Here is a 12187-nt window from a genome sequence, read left to right on the forward strand (position 1 = left end):
TTTTCAAAGTCCTACCTCAACAATATTTCAGATCTCATTTCTTGTTTTACTTTTTGTGTGCTGAGTACAACCTTCAATATCTCCTTTCTCCCTTTCTAATATTTCCATTAATGAAATCTCTATTTTTCTTTCCCTTAAGAAATCTCCAGTTTGTTTTCTGCTATTTCTTCTGGGTATCAATCTATTACAGAAAATGGGAAACTCACTTTGTTATATAAAAAGGAATTTAAGGTCAAGGTTAAAGTAAATACTTTAAAAATTTTACTATGGGTGCTGTGAAGCTGATCCCTATTCAGCAGGACCCTGTTATCTCTTGTTTCAGAGCCAACAAGTTCAAAATGCACAAAAACGTGTCAGTCCTCTGATGTGTCAATCTTACTAATGTCTTATTTGACCAAGTTATCCAAACCCAGAGTCATTAAGGAAAGGGACCACGGAATATCACAATTACTGACAGTCAAGATTCAATGGAGGCCATTAATGTTAAGAGTTGACCACACTACCACGATATTGATACACAGCTTATCAATGTTTCCCCACATATTATATTCATGATCAGTTCTTGCTGTTGGCACTATGAATCCTGACTTCAGTTTCTTTCTGAATTATTCGTGTTTCAGCTTTAGAGCCACTTCTCAATGTCTGGTGCAACTCCTATGATTTTAACCCAGAAAAAGAAAACTATGAGGAGTTCATAATGCCTAGGGGCAGCTTATTACACAAATTGGAACAACTCTACTGCTTTAATTCCTAACAAGGAAGAAAGAAGAAAGGAAAAAATGGCTCATAAGAAGATACAACAAGATACCTCCTATCTCATTGAGCATAAAGGCATCTAAAAAAAATCCTAGAGGATCTACTTACTACAGAATCCATTTCAGTTAATGTGTCTACCACATATTAATTAAATAAAACTGCAGTACAGAAAGTCCAGGAGGGCCATCTGAGTAGTGAGAATAAGCAGCTACATATTAGTCATTTGGAAGTTCCTTTCTTTGCTGCCACTGCTGTATTCTCACCCACTTTTGAGTAACATTGAGTCTCCAATTGGTAACAAATGCAGGAATGAATAAGCCACAGTTCTTGTCTCTGAAGTGCTTATGGTCAAATGTAGGAAACAAATAATCACATTACTTACTAACACACAAATTTAGAAAGCCATGTCATAAATAGCTGCGGGCAATGTCCCTTTTTTCCCCTCACCAAACTAGCTCTAGCTAACCTGAGAGAGTGGGACTAAAAAGAAGGAGATGGGGACAGTGAATATGCAGTGCACATGTACAGTGTCCCCAGTTGAGGACAACTGGGAAACAGAAGGAGAATGAAACTACCTATTGATAAAGGTAAGGATAGCAGGTGACTGAGCTCTCGGTTATGACTTGTCTGCTTGATTTGATCTAGACTGCTTATGCCTAAGAAGCAGACTAGATAAAATGTTAAGTTCTAAACTATGTTCTTTAACATCCCAATTCCTTTCCTGTTCTCATATAGATGGTATTTTCTAAAGTATGGAGGACCCTTCCATGTAAAAGTGTATTCCCATACTCAGATGAAAGGTCAGGCAGGTGGTTGTGTCAATTGAAAGGAAGAAACCTAAGAAACAAACCAACTTCGATGCCATGTAATTTGCATGCCATCGTGTCTCAGTTAATACTTGGCGTGATCTCCAGCTCTGCAGCCAATACAAAAGAATTTCACAAATCAAACATAGCAGGTAAACCCATAGAACAATTGGCCTGATCTTATTTCTTAGGAATTGTAAGAAAGCCAAATTCCTCTGCAGGTCAATGGATTTTCAGGCTTTTCTGCCCTTCCGCTATTGGGATAGCCCTGCCTGATGGGGCCCTGCAGTTGTTACATTGTTGCAAGCTGTCTCCTTTACTTCTGTGGGCCATGGGAGGAGTAATGGGATAGCCACCAAGAGAAGCAACAGCAGAAGAGGCAGGAGAGAAAGACCTGGAGAAAGAAGCCAGAGAAGCCCTGTGTGAAGACTTGCTGGGGGCTTGGAGGCTTGCGGGACTCATGATTCCCAGCACGCCGCCTGCTGTGTACCTGTTTGCCATACTACATGTAAAGCTCAATAAAAGCCTGAGAAAGCCACGGAGGGCTCCAAGCCTCTCCTTTACCCATCTGCTGGATCATAGACATCCTGCTCAGTGGTCCTACCTGCCACTATACTTCTTATAGTATAAAACAAAATTGGCAGGAGAAAAATTAAATAAAGGCAGTCTTTTTTGACTGACATTCTAGACTCAAACAAATATTAGTAGTCTGGATAAGTAGATTAATAAAATAATCTAGAAGGAGAAGACAGGATAATATAGGATCCAGAAGTATATAGTTGCTTTTCTATAAAAGTTAGTACTTAACAGTGACTGGTTTGTGAACTCTTGTTGACATTCAGTAGTTGTTTTCTGAGGGGAAAAATATGCTGACGTGATGCCAAAGACATATCAAAGAGATGGGCAGTGAGAGGCCCTGTGCCTGGATTTGCTTCGTGGTAGAGTACTTGTAAGCACCCTTTGACATTTCCTATTCAAATTTTAGGAAACCAAGCCATTCCCTCCATAATATGCATGTGGTATAACACATGGCATTCCCAAATCAGTAATTCCATCTACAGGCTAAATGTGATACAGATGCCAGTAGGTTTAAAGTATGTGAATAATAAATTCAAGAGGTGGCTGTAATTAGGGCTTGAAACACAGAAGAAAAAGAAAAGGAGCCCTCCTGCTAATTTACTGTAACTTTTTTTTTAATTTACAGTAACTTATTTATTTTTATTTTTTGAATGTTTTAATTTTTTTAAATAATAAATTTTATTTTTATATTCCCCATACAATTGCAACCCCCCATTCTGACCCCAATCCCTCCCCTCCTGCCCCCCACCCCCCAAAAAGTGTCTCTGGTTCATAGTTTTTTGTTGATTTTGATTTTTTACTTTCTTATAGTTATTCATTTTCCTGGTCCCTTATTTAAGTTTTCTAGATTCCTGCTATGAGTGAGACCATCCGGTATTTTTCTTTTTCTTTTTGGCTTATTTCGCTGAGCATGATCCCTTCCAGCACCATCCATGTTGCTGCAAATTGCATGTGTTTATCTTTTTTGAATGCTGAGTAATATTCCATGGTATATATGTACCACATCTTCTTGATCCAGTCATCTGTTTTTGGGCATTTGGGCTGTTCCTAAAGCTTAGCTATTCTAAATAGTGCTGCTATAAACATAGGGGTGCAGGTGTTCTTTGGAATTGATGTTTCTGTGGCCTTTGGGTAAATACCTAGGAGTGGAATTGCTGGATCATATGGAAGCTCTATGTTCAGTAGGTCCAGAAATCTCCACACAGCTCTCCATAGTGGTTGGACCAATTTGCACTCCCACCAACAGTGCAGAAGAGTTCCTTTTTCTCCACATCCTCGACAACATTTGTTGTTGCTAGTTTTTTTAATATGTGCCATTCTCACTGGTGTATGATGGTATCTCATGGTAGTTTTGATTTGCATTTCCCTGATTACAAGTGATGTTGAACATTTTTTCATATGCCTGTTGGCCATTTGCATTTCCTCTTCAGTTCAGCAAAGTGGCAGGATACAAAATCAACACGCAAAAGTCAGTAGCCTTCCTATACACAAACAATAAATCTGAAGAAGAAGAAATAAAAAAAAAATCATCCCTTTTATTATTGAAACAAAAAAATCAAATATTTGGGAATAAATCTAACAAAAGAGGTAAAGGACCTATACAAAGAAAACTGTAAAACACTGTTAAAAGAAATAGAAGACACAAAGAAATGTAAGACATCTCCTGCTCATGTATTGGAAGAATACAGTAACTTTTAAAGTAGAAAACAGGTGCCATCTTGTGGTCTCCTTTCAACCATGACCTTATGGAAAAGCAGTATTCAAAATCTATTTCTCCTTTAAGAGATTGTAAAAGATATTCCCATAAACTCTTAGACAGAGTAGTCTTATAATCTGGAGATTTTATGAAAAATGCTTTTTCTACTTACATTAAAAACATAATTGCTATTAATGCAAAGAGATTGTAACCATGGGAAAATGCCAGGCAACTTTCCTTATAATCGGAACTGTACATCACCCGCCTTTCCAAAGCCCAGTTAAAGGCATGCTCAAAGAGGCTTTTCTTTGAGTCATTCTCTTCCTAGAGAGAGGTCTGTCCATTTGGTCTTGGTACCGTTTCTATTCCAAGGAATTTGTCTGTTTCATCCACTGTGCTCAATTTGTTGGCATGTCATTTTTCAGAGTAATTTCTTATAATCGTTTTAAATTTCAGAATGGTCCACGGTAATCATTCATTTCTGACTTTAGTCATTTGGATTGCACTGATTTTCTCTATTTATAAAGTCTCTACTTTATGCATGTCATTGTAATATTCATTATTTTCTTCTGCTCTGGAATTTTAAAAACATATTTTGAGACTACAATCTCCTCACATTTTAGGATTGTCCCATAAATCAAACTCTTTGTCACTATGTGGTCACCTGTTTATCTGCAATATTTTTTATTCTTCTGAATATCCACTTTTCGTGATTGTAATCTAACTACCTCAACTTTCATGACTAGCATTTTATTAGTATTCGATTTCTCTTCACTTTTAAAATGAAAAGCGGGGCCTCCCCAGTGGCGCCGCGGGTTGAGCGCTGCACTGTGGAGCTGTCCCCGGCCCCGGCCACAGGCGAGGGTCCCACATGGCGCGGCAGACGTCTCGTCTGGCCCGCCGCTCCCCTCAGCATTGTATTTCAGCCAGTCTGCCTGTTCCACTCCCCGCTCTGTCTCTGGTGAATCCTCTCACCCTCCAGCACATCTGGCCTGTACCCCAGTTCTTGAATAAAAATAAACAAATCTAAAAAAATAAATAAATATAATGAAAAGCCCCCGCAGGTCTTCACTCTGGGCTTCTCTAGCCTCATTCTCCCTTTCTGTCCCAGCCTCTGCTTCTCTCCTCGGATATATCAACACCCCCGCCAGGCCACAGGAGGGAACCCCAGGACTGATAACAGTGTAGCAAATGCAGGCCGCTCAGGCAGGGAATCCTAAGGGCAGGAGCGCAGACCTATCTGGAAACCACTTCCCCCAACTAGGCCAGCTGGAAAGACCCGGCTCTCCAGCAAAGTACCCTCCTGGCAGCCCCCCCCCCCACATCCCGGCATGCACAGCGGAGGTCAAAGGTCGAGGGGCTGTGACATTTGGCACAGCCTCCCTGTGGATTCCTCCTGGAAGCCGCTGGGGGAGGGGATTGGGCGCAACATCCAGTCACAACTTTCTCGTTCTCCTGTTGAACAACTGGTCGGTCCTTCTGGAAATGGGTGTCCATTCCTCCAAGGTTGCAACCCAAGGGGGGTTCGAGCAAGGGGAGGCTTCAGGGGCTCAGAGGCCAGAGCAGGAGGACTGGCCCGAGCCAGGGTCTGAGAGCAGAGCAGATCCTGAGGCGGCAACTGGGCCCCAGAAGCTCCCCGCCTCCGCGGGGCAGCCAGAGCAGGACCTGGAGTCCAGTGAGGGGCAGGAGCCTGACCAGAGCCTGGCTTCAGGGCCTTCCTCAGACCCACCCCGACAGCCGTCTGAGAGAGGCGATTCACCGGTCCCAGAAGCCCAGGGGCAGCAGTCACCCCCTGGGAGGCCCCGCTGCCACACCAACTGCCTGGAGCAGCCCCTCGCCCCCGGGGATTCCAGAGGATGGGGCTGGCTGTGGGCTCACACCCCTGGCTCTTCCTGCTGGCTCCCCTGGTGCTGACGGCTGTCCTGCGCACCGGTTTGATGTACCTGCCCAGGAAGACGGAAGAGAACCTGGAGGAGCACTTCACCCCTTTGGGCAGCCCAGCCAAGGCCGAACGGCGCTTCGTACAGGCACATTTCTCCACCAACAAGTCACACCTCTTCTCCCTGTTGCGGTCCAGCACGGAGGTCAACTTTGCCTCCATCCTGGTGGTCTCCAACACTACCAATCTGCTGGATCAAGTCATCTTCTCAGAAATTAGTCAACTGGACAAGGCGGTGCAGATGCTGACCGCGCCCCTGGGAGATGGAACCCAGGTCCTCTACCCTCAGGTGTGTGCCAGGTTCCAGAGAACCTGCATGCCCTCCAACCCACTACTGTTCATCTGGCAGAAGAATAACAACATGGACCTGAAAAGCATCACCTTCCCTATTTACAACAACTCCACTGCTCCCCTCTACTTGGCGGGCTCTTGGGAGGAACCGTTCTAGGTCCCGGCTCGGGATTAGCTGGTTACTCCTGCAAGCAAAGGCCATGCGGCTGCAGTACTACCTGAAGACCGCGGACCCCAAGGACAGTGCACGCAGCCAGAAGTGGCTGCTGGAGTTTCTGGACTAAATTCATGCCATTGAAAAGCGCCTGACCTTGAAGAACATCCAGGTGCCTTGGGCTGGGTTTAGAGGGAGGAGAAGGTGGGAGGGATAAGAACTGTCCACGGATTTTCCACGCCTGGCTCCTTGGTGGAGGCCTTGATGTGGAACCGGGTCTGCTCCACTCTGTTTGAAGCTTAAGCCAGCTTTCTTCAAGGGACACCAAGGGAAGCCACCAGCCTAGATACTGGGTCGCATTCTAGTGTGAAACACTCATTTTACACCCAAGGGGTGGGAGTGTTCAGAGCAGACATTGATCTTCAGGGTTCCATTTGGTTTTCTAGCCAGAATGCTCTCACTTCACGTCTGCGCTGTTTCTGGAGCCCCCAAAAACTTGCTTGGTGTCACTGGAATGAAAAACAAACCTTTAAGCTGAAGTTCCCTGGTGTTTTTGAAAAACACGACTAGCTCAGATTTCTCAAGTATTTTCTAGCATCCTGCCAGGCACCTTAGATGATGAGCAAACCTGCTAACACTTTTGGCAAGGCCTGGTGAGAGACACCCGCTGGGAAAAGGCTTTGGATACCAGGCCGTGCTGAAATTATACTTTTTTATTAAATAGCAAAAGACAGCAACCTACTCGTCATTTACAAAAAGCCAAAATTTTGACAGTTATCAGTGATTACACAGTATTAGAGAAAATTGAGAATTTGTATATTCCGGAATATTAAACATTGGATTTTTGGAAAGAAATCTTAGAAAGCATGCCATGCAATGGTGGGAAACATTTTTTATTACCTTTATTCTAAAATCATAATTCAAACTATTTTAATCTTTTACCGAACTGTAACATGTTTCAATCAATAAACTATATTTTGATAGATCTTGTCACTCATACACAAATATTGGAATTAAAAGTTATTTTTCCTGAATGTATTTTTACGACAGGTGGTCTACTTTACATCACTCTCTAGGAAACTGGAATTTGAGGCGACTGCTAGGTCAGTGGTCCCTTTGTTTTACATGGCATACCTTCTGATCATATTACTTGCAATCATATCATGCTACAGGTAAAAAAAACTTTCATTAGTTTTTAAACATAAAAATATTTGTTGTAAGATTTTTAACGTAACACGTGCCATTCTAACCATTTTAAGTGTACAGTTCACTGGCATCAATCACATCCCCCGGCTGCGTACTGTCATGACTGTTTCCAAATATCTTTCATAACCTGAAGGAGGAACTCTGTGACCAGTGAGCAGTGGCTCCTGCTGCCCTTCTCTCCTCCAGTCCTGATTAACCTTGACTCTATTCTTTCTATGAATTTGCCTTTCTTAGATTTTCATGTCAATGGAATCATACATTTTTTTGTGACTGACTTATTTCACTAATCATAATGCTTCCAGGGTTTTTCCTTGGCACATGTGACATCTTCATTCCACTCAATGGCTCTGTGCTCCATTGTATGTGTGCTCCACAATTTGGTTACACACGGTCTTTTGTGGGCACTTGGAATATTCCCTTCTCATGACAGTCGTAACACTGCAAGGAACATGGTGTGCTCATGTGAAGAGAATCATTTACAAGTGGAATTGGTGGGTTCCATGAGAATTCCATAGTCAGCTATTTGAAGAACCACCACATTGTTTTCCAGAGTCTACACCTTTTTCGATCCCACCAGCAGTAGATAGGTGCTCCAGTTTTTACACTCTCCCTGTAAACCAACACTCATTCTTTTCCCTTTTATCGATTTTACCTGTCTTAGTTGGTGTCAAGTGGTATCTCATTGTGGTGATGATTCGCATTTCTGTAAATATCTCATCATGTTCATAGTCTTTTCAATTGTTTATTGGCCTCTTGTATATCCTCTTTGGAGAAATGTCTATCCAAGTCCTTTGCCCTTCTTATAACTGGGTTGTTTGACCTTTTGTTGTTGACTCACGTTTTTCATTAGCACTTTGCATATTTCAGTTATTAAGCCACTTCTCAGCTATATGACTTGCTGATATTTTCTTCCTCTTTATAGACTGTCTCTTCATTTTCTTGACAATAGCCTGTAACAATTAACATTTTTTTTATTTTTTTATGAAATCCAACATATCTAATTTTTTTGGTACTTGTATTTTTGGTATTATATCTAAGTGTACATTGATAAGTCCAAGGCCATGCACACTGAATCTGTGTTTCCCTCTACAAGGTTTGATGGTTTTAACTGTTTTATTTAGATTATTGATCAATGTCTAATTCAGTTCTGTTTATGGTATTTATTAAGGTCCCAGCATCATTCTTGTGTATGTGAAGATCTAGTTTTCCAAGAACCATTTATTGAAGAGACTTTTCTGTTTGTTAGACTTTCTACACTTGTCAATCAACTGGCTATATTTATGGATTATTTCTGGACTCCCTATTCTATACTGTTAGTCTGTATGTTTATTTGCATGCTAGTACCACATTGGGTTTGTTTGTTTTTTTTTAAGATTTATTTATTTTATTTATACCAGCACTGGGTACAGTCAGAAGCATGGGAGGGTGAGAATATTCACCAGAGCCAGATAGGGGAACGGAACAGGCAGACTGACAAAATACACTGCTGAGGGGAGCAGCAGGTGGCACGAGAGTTCTGCGCGCCATGTGTGACCCTCGCCCAGCGGCCAGGGATCGAACTGGCGCTGCATAAGCTGCAGGCAGCTTTGCAAGCCAGTGATCAAATGCTCTGCCACCGGGGAGGTCCCCACATTGTTTTAATTACAGTAACTTGTTGTAAGTTTTGAAATCTGGAAATCTCACTCCTGCAACTTTTTCTTCTTTTTCAATATTGTTTTGGATATCCTGGGCTCCTTGCAATTTCAAGTGAATTTGAGGGTTGGCTCTTCCATTTCTGAAAAAGAAAAAAGGAAATTGCAATCTCAATAGAAATTGAGTTGAATCAGTAGATTGCTGGGTGGTTGACATTTTAACAGTATTAATCCTTCACATCAACTAAGGATGTCTTTCTATTAAATTAGGTTTTCTTTAGTTTCTTTCACCAGTGTTTTATAATTTTCAGTATACACATCTATTACTTTCTTGGCCAAATGTATTCTTATTTTCTTCTTTTAGATACCACTTAAATAGAATTACTTTCTAATTTCCTTTGCAATTGCTCTTTGCAAGTAAATAGAAACAGAGCTGATGTTTATAAGTTGTTCTTGTATCTTGTAGCTTTGTTGAATTTTTTGTAACTAGTAGTTTTCTTGTGGATGCTTTGGAATTTTCATATCTGTGATTATGTAATCTCTGAAACAGGATACTTATATTTCTTACTTTCCAGCTTGAATTCTTTTTATTCTATTCCTTGACAAATGGCTCTGGCGAGCAACTCTAGCACAATGCTAAATCTGGTCAGCATCTCTAAGTTTCACTTGTTTGTGTTGTATATGTTTCTGGGTTGGAGCAGGCACAAAGAGGAAAAGGACCAGGAAATTTCTGTCGGCACAGGTGCTGAGTATAGTCCTAATACTTGCCTTCCTTGGACTTGAATATATGTAACTGATTTTCCTGCTAGTGCTTTTGTAGATTCTTTTGACAATTTGCCCTCCCTCTCTCTGTTATCAATACGACTATCTTATGTTTGTTTAGCTCAGGGATTCAACACATTTGAGCATTCCATATTTTTTGGCTTAGAATGAAATCATTTGGTCAACAATAAGACCTTCCCAAGAGAGTATTGCCAAATTGAACACCATTCTATGGCAAGTAGTGGTATATTGAGGTTGTAGTCTATTTCAAATTTGGCATTTTAGAAATGACAAAACTTATTATGCCAACAATTAGATCAATTTCTGATAAAATCTGGAAAATCTTTCTCCTCTCAAGTATACTTTAATTGTTCTTGTGTTTAATAGACATCGTTATCTTTTAGAAAGATGTGGCCTCCTCCCCGAACATACAGTTTTCTAAGTTTAATCATTTCCAATTCAGTCCGATGCTGTCAAGTTATTAGAATGTTCAGAAAATTGGCCATTTTGCTGCCAGGGATGCCTAAATTTGACTGACCATTGGAATCGTGTGAGGAAAATTTTAGACACAATGATTCTGCAGCGTCATTGTAAACCTACTGAGTGAAGATCTGTTGATCCTGGGTCATAGTAAATCTAAAGTTCGATCATTCTCCGATCATTTTGATAAACTGCTTCTACCAAGTTACTTGTAGAGTTCTAGAATATCTGCAAGTGCATTCATTAGTCTCTTACAGTGTCCACATTCATCTTTCCCTCACTTACAATTTTTAACAGTTGCTTAGAGAACATCAGCACAACTAGTCAAAGTAAAGTCACTGTAGCCAACAATTTACCTTCCTACATCAGTATCTAAAAATTTTACCTAAAAGTGCAGAAACTTGTAAAAGGGATTGAGACTAAAAATGTCCTGTGTAGCTCTGACTAATCTTTTTGCATTTGAAGTTTATCTTTGTTATGTTCTTATCTTAAATATTTATAAATATTGTTTTCAAGAAGTATTGCAAAAGGAAAATATTCATTACATTCAAATTTATTATAACCAAAAGATTTACTTTTTCTCTGAAATTCGTGTGTGTGTGTGTGTGTGTTTGTGTGTGTGTATATGGGACACTAAATTTAACTGAAGGCACCAGCAGTTTGATAAAAATTAAAACACATCAATGGTGCAGAAACCTTTTAATAAAAAGAAAGTTCTGCTATGTGAATATGGTCTGAAAAAGTCTTTCTGTCACATTCTGTTTTGGAATCAGTAGCTCCATTTCCTTAGTTGTCTCTCTTAGTCTTCAAACTTAGTTTCCTTTTCCTATAGAAGTCCAGAGAGACTTTTATCAATCATTTGTTTTAAAACTGTTCACATAAAATTAAAATATAAAACCACAGGTGGTTGTCAATATTTTAAAATGTAATGTAGTTACTGTGGAGGCAAAGCACTGCATACATGCTTTCAAATGCTCTCTCTATATTCCCATTTCTGGCGGTCCAACAGAGAAACAGAAAAGTCTTGTGTTGATCCCCAAACAGTACATTTCAAAACATTTTTTTTTTGCAATTAATAGCAACTTTTCTAGAACCCACTTCATCAATAAAGGATACTCTTGAAAATGTTTTAGCAGGATGCTTTCATGCATTTTATTAACCACATACTATCTCTGTTGTACAGGAACCCTTTAGGTTGGTGTTAATAGCTAGTTGGAATCAGGAAATGAGTGCAAAGATAATTGGATGTGGGTACTTTCTCAACTACAGATGCCTGCCCTTTAGTGTTGTGTTCTATTCGCACACAACTCCTTGAATACTAGAGTGGAATTAACCATCTGCTGTGCTCCAGTACATGTATGTGGTTCTGAAACACTGCCAGGGAATTAGTGCTTGGCCAGCTGCATAAGAAGATAGTTAAGTTAAAGCACGAAATGCCAACTTTTATTTTCCCTCTTTGAATTGGTGTAGTTGGTCTGGGATAGTGCATGGGAGTTAAAGGTCTCCAGGAGACAGGTGTAGAATGATTGCAGAAGAGATTTCAGAACAGGTCCAAATCAAGAATGTCGTGAATTGATGGAATTTAAGTATGACGGCTGCTACCAAAATTACATCATTTTTCCCTCCCTATTTACAAGCTTAGCTGTATACAAAACAAAATATTTACTGCAATCATTGGAGAGATTTCTATTGCCCTGGCAGTGGTGAGTGGCTTTGGACTCATGTTATACAGGGGGTGCCATTTGTGACAATAGTTGTAAATGCACCATTTCTAATACTAGATGGATAAAGCAAATGTGAGGCAACACTATAAGTATTGGGGAGAAAGTAGATAACAGATTTTATGATAGATTATGTTAAAGAACTGTGCTTAGATGACTACAGATC

General features: G+C 40.5%; 1 pseudogene across 1 annotated transcript in view; it reads left to right on the top strand.

Moving 5' to 3' along the window:
• Positions 1 to 5693: 5693 nt before the first annotated feature.
• Positions 5694 to 12187, top strand: part of LOC311184220 (patched domain-containing protein 3-like) — a 78005-nt pseudogene continuing 71511 nt past the window's right edge. The window contains exons 1-2 of the transcript in view: positions 5694 to 6065; positions 11938 to 12081. The product of the transcript in view is annotated as a patched domain-containing protein 3-like (transcript). The remainder of the gene's footprint in view (positions 6066 to 11937; positions 12082 to 12187) is intronic.

Source organism: Talpa europaea, assembly GCF_964194135.1.
Source record: "Talpa europaea genome assembly, chromosome: 14".
Lineage (NCBI taxonomy): Eukaryota > Metazoa > Chordata > Mammalia > Eulipotyphla > Talpidae > Talpa > Talpa europaea.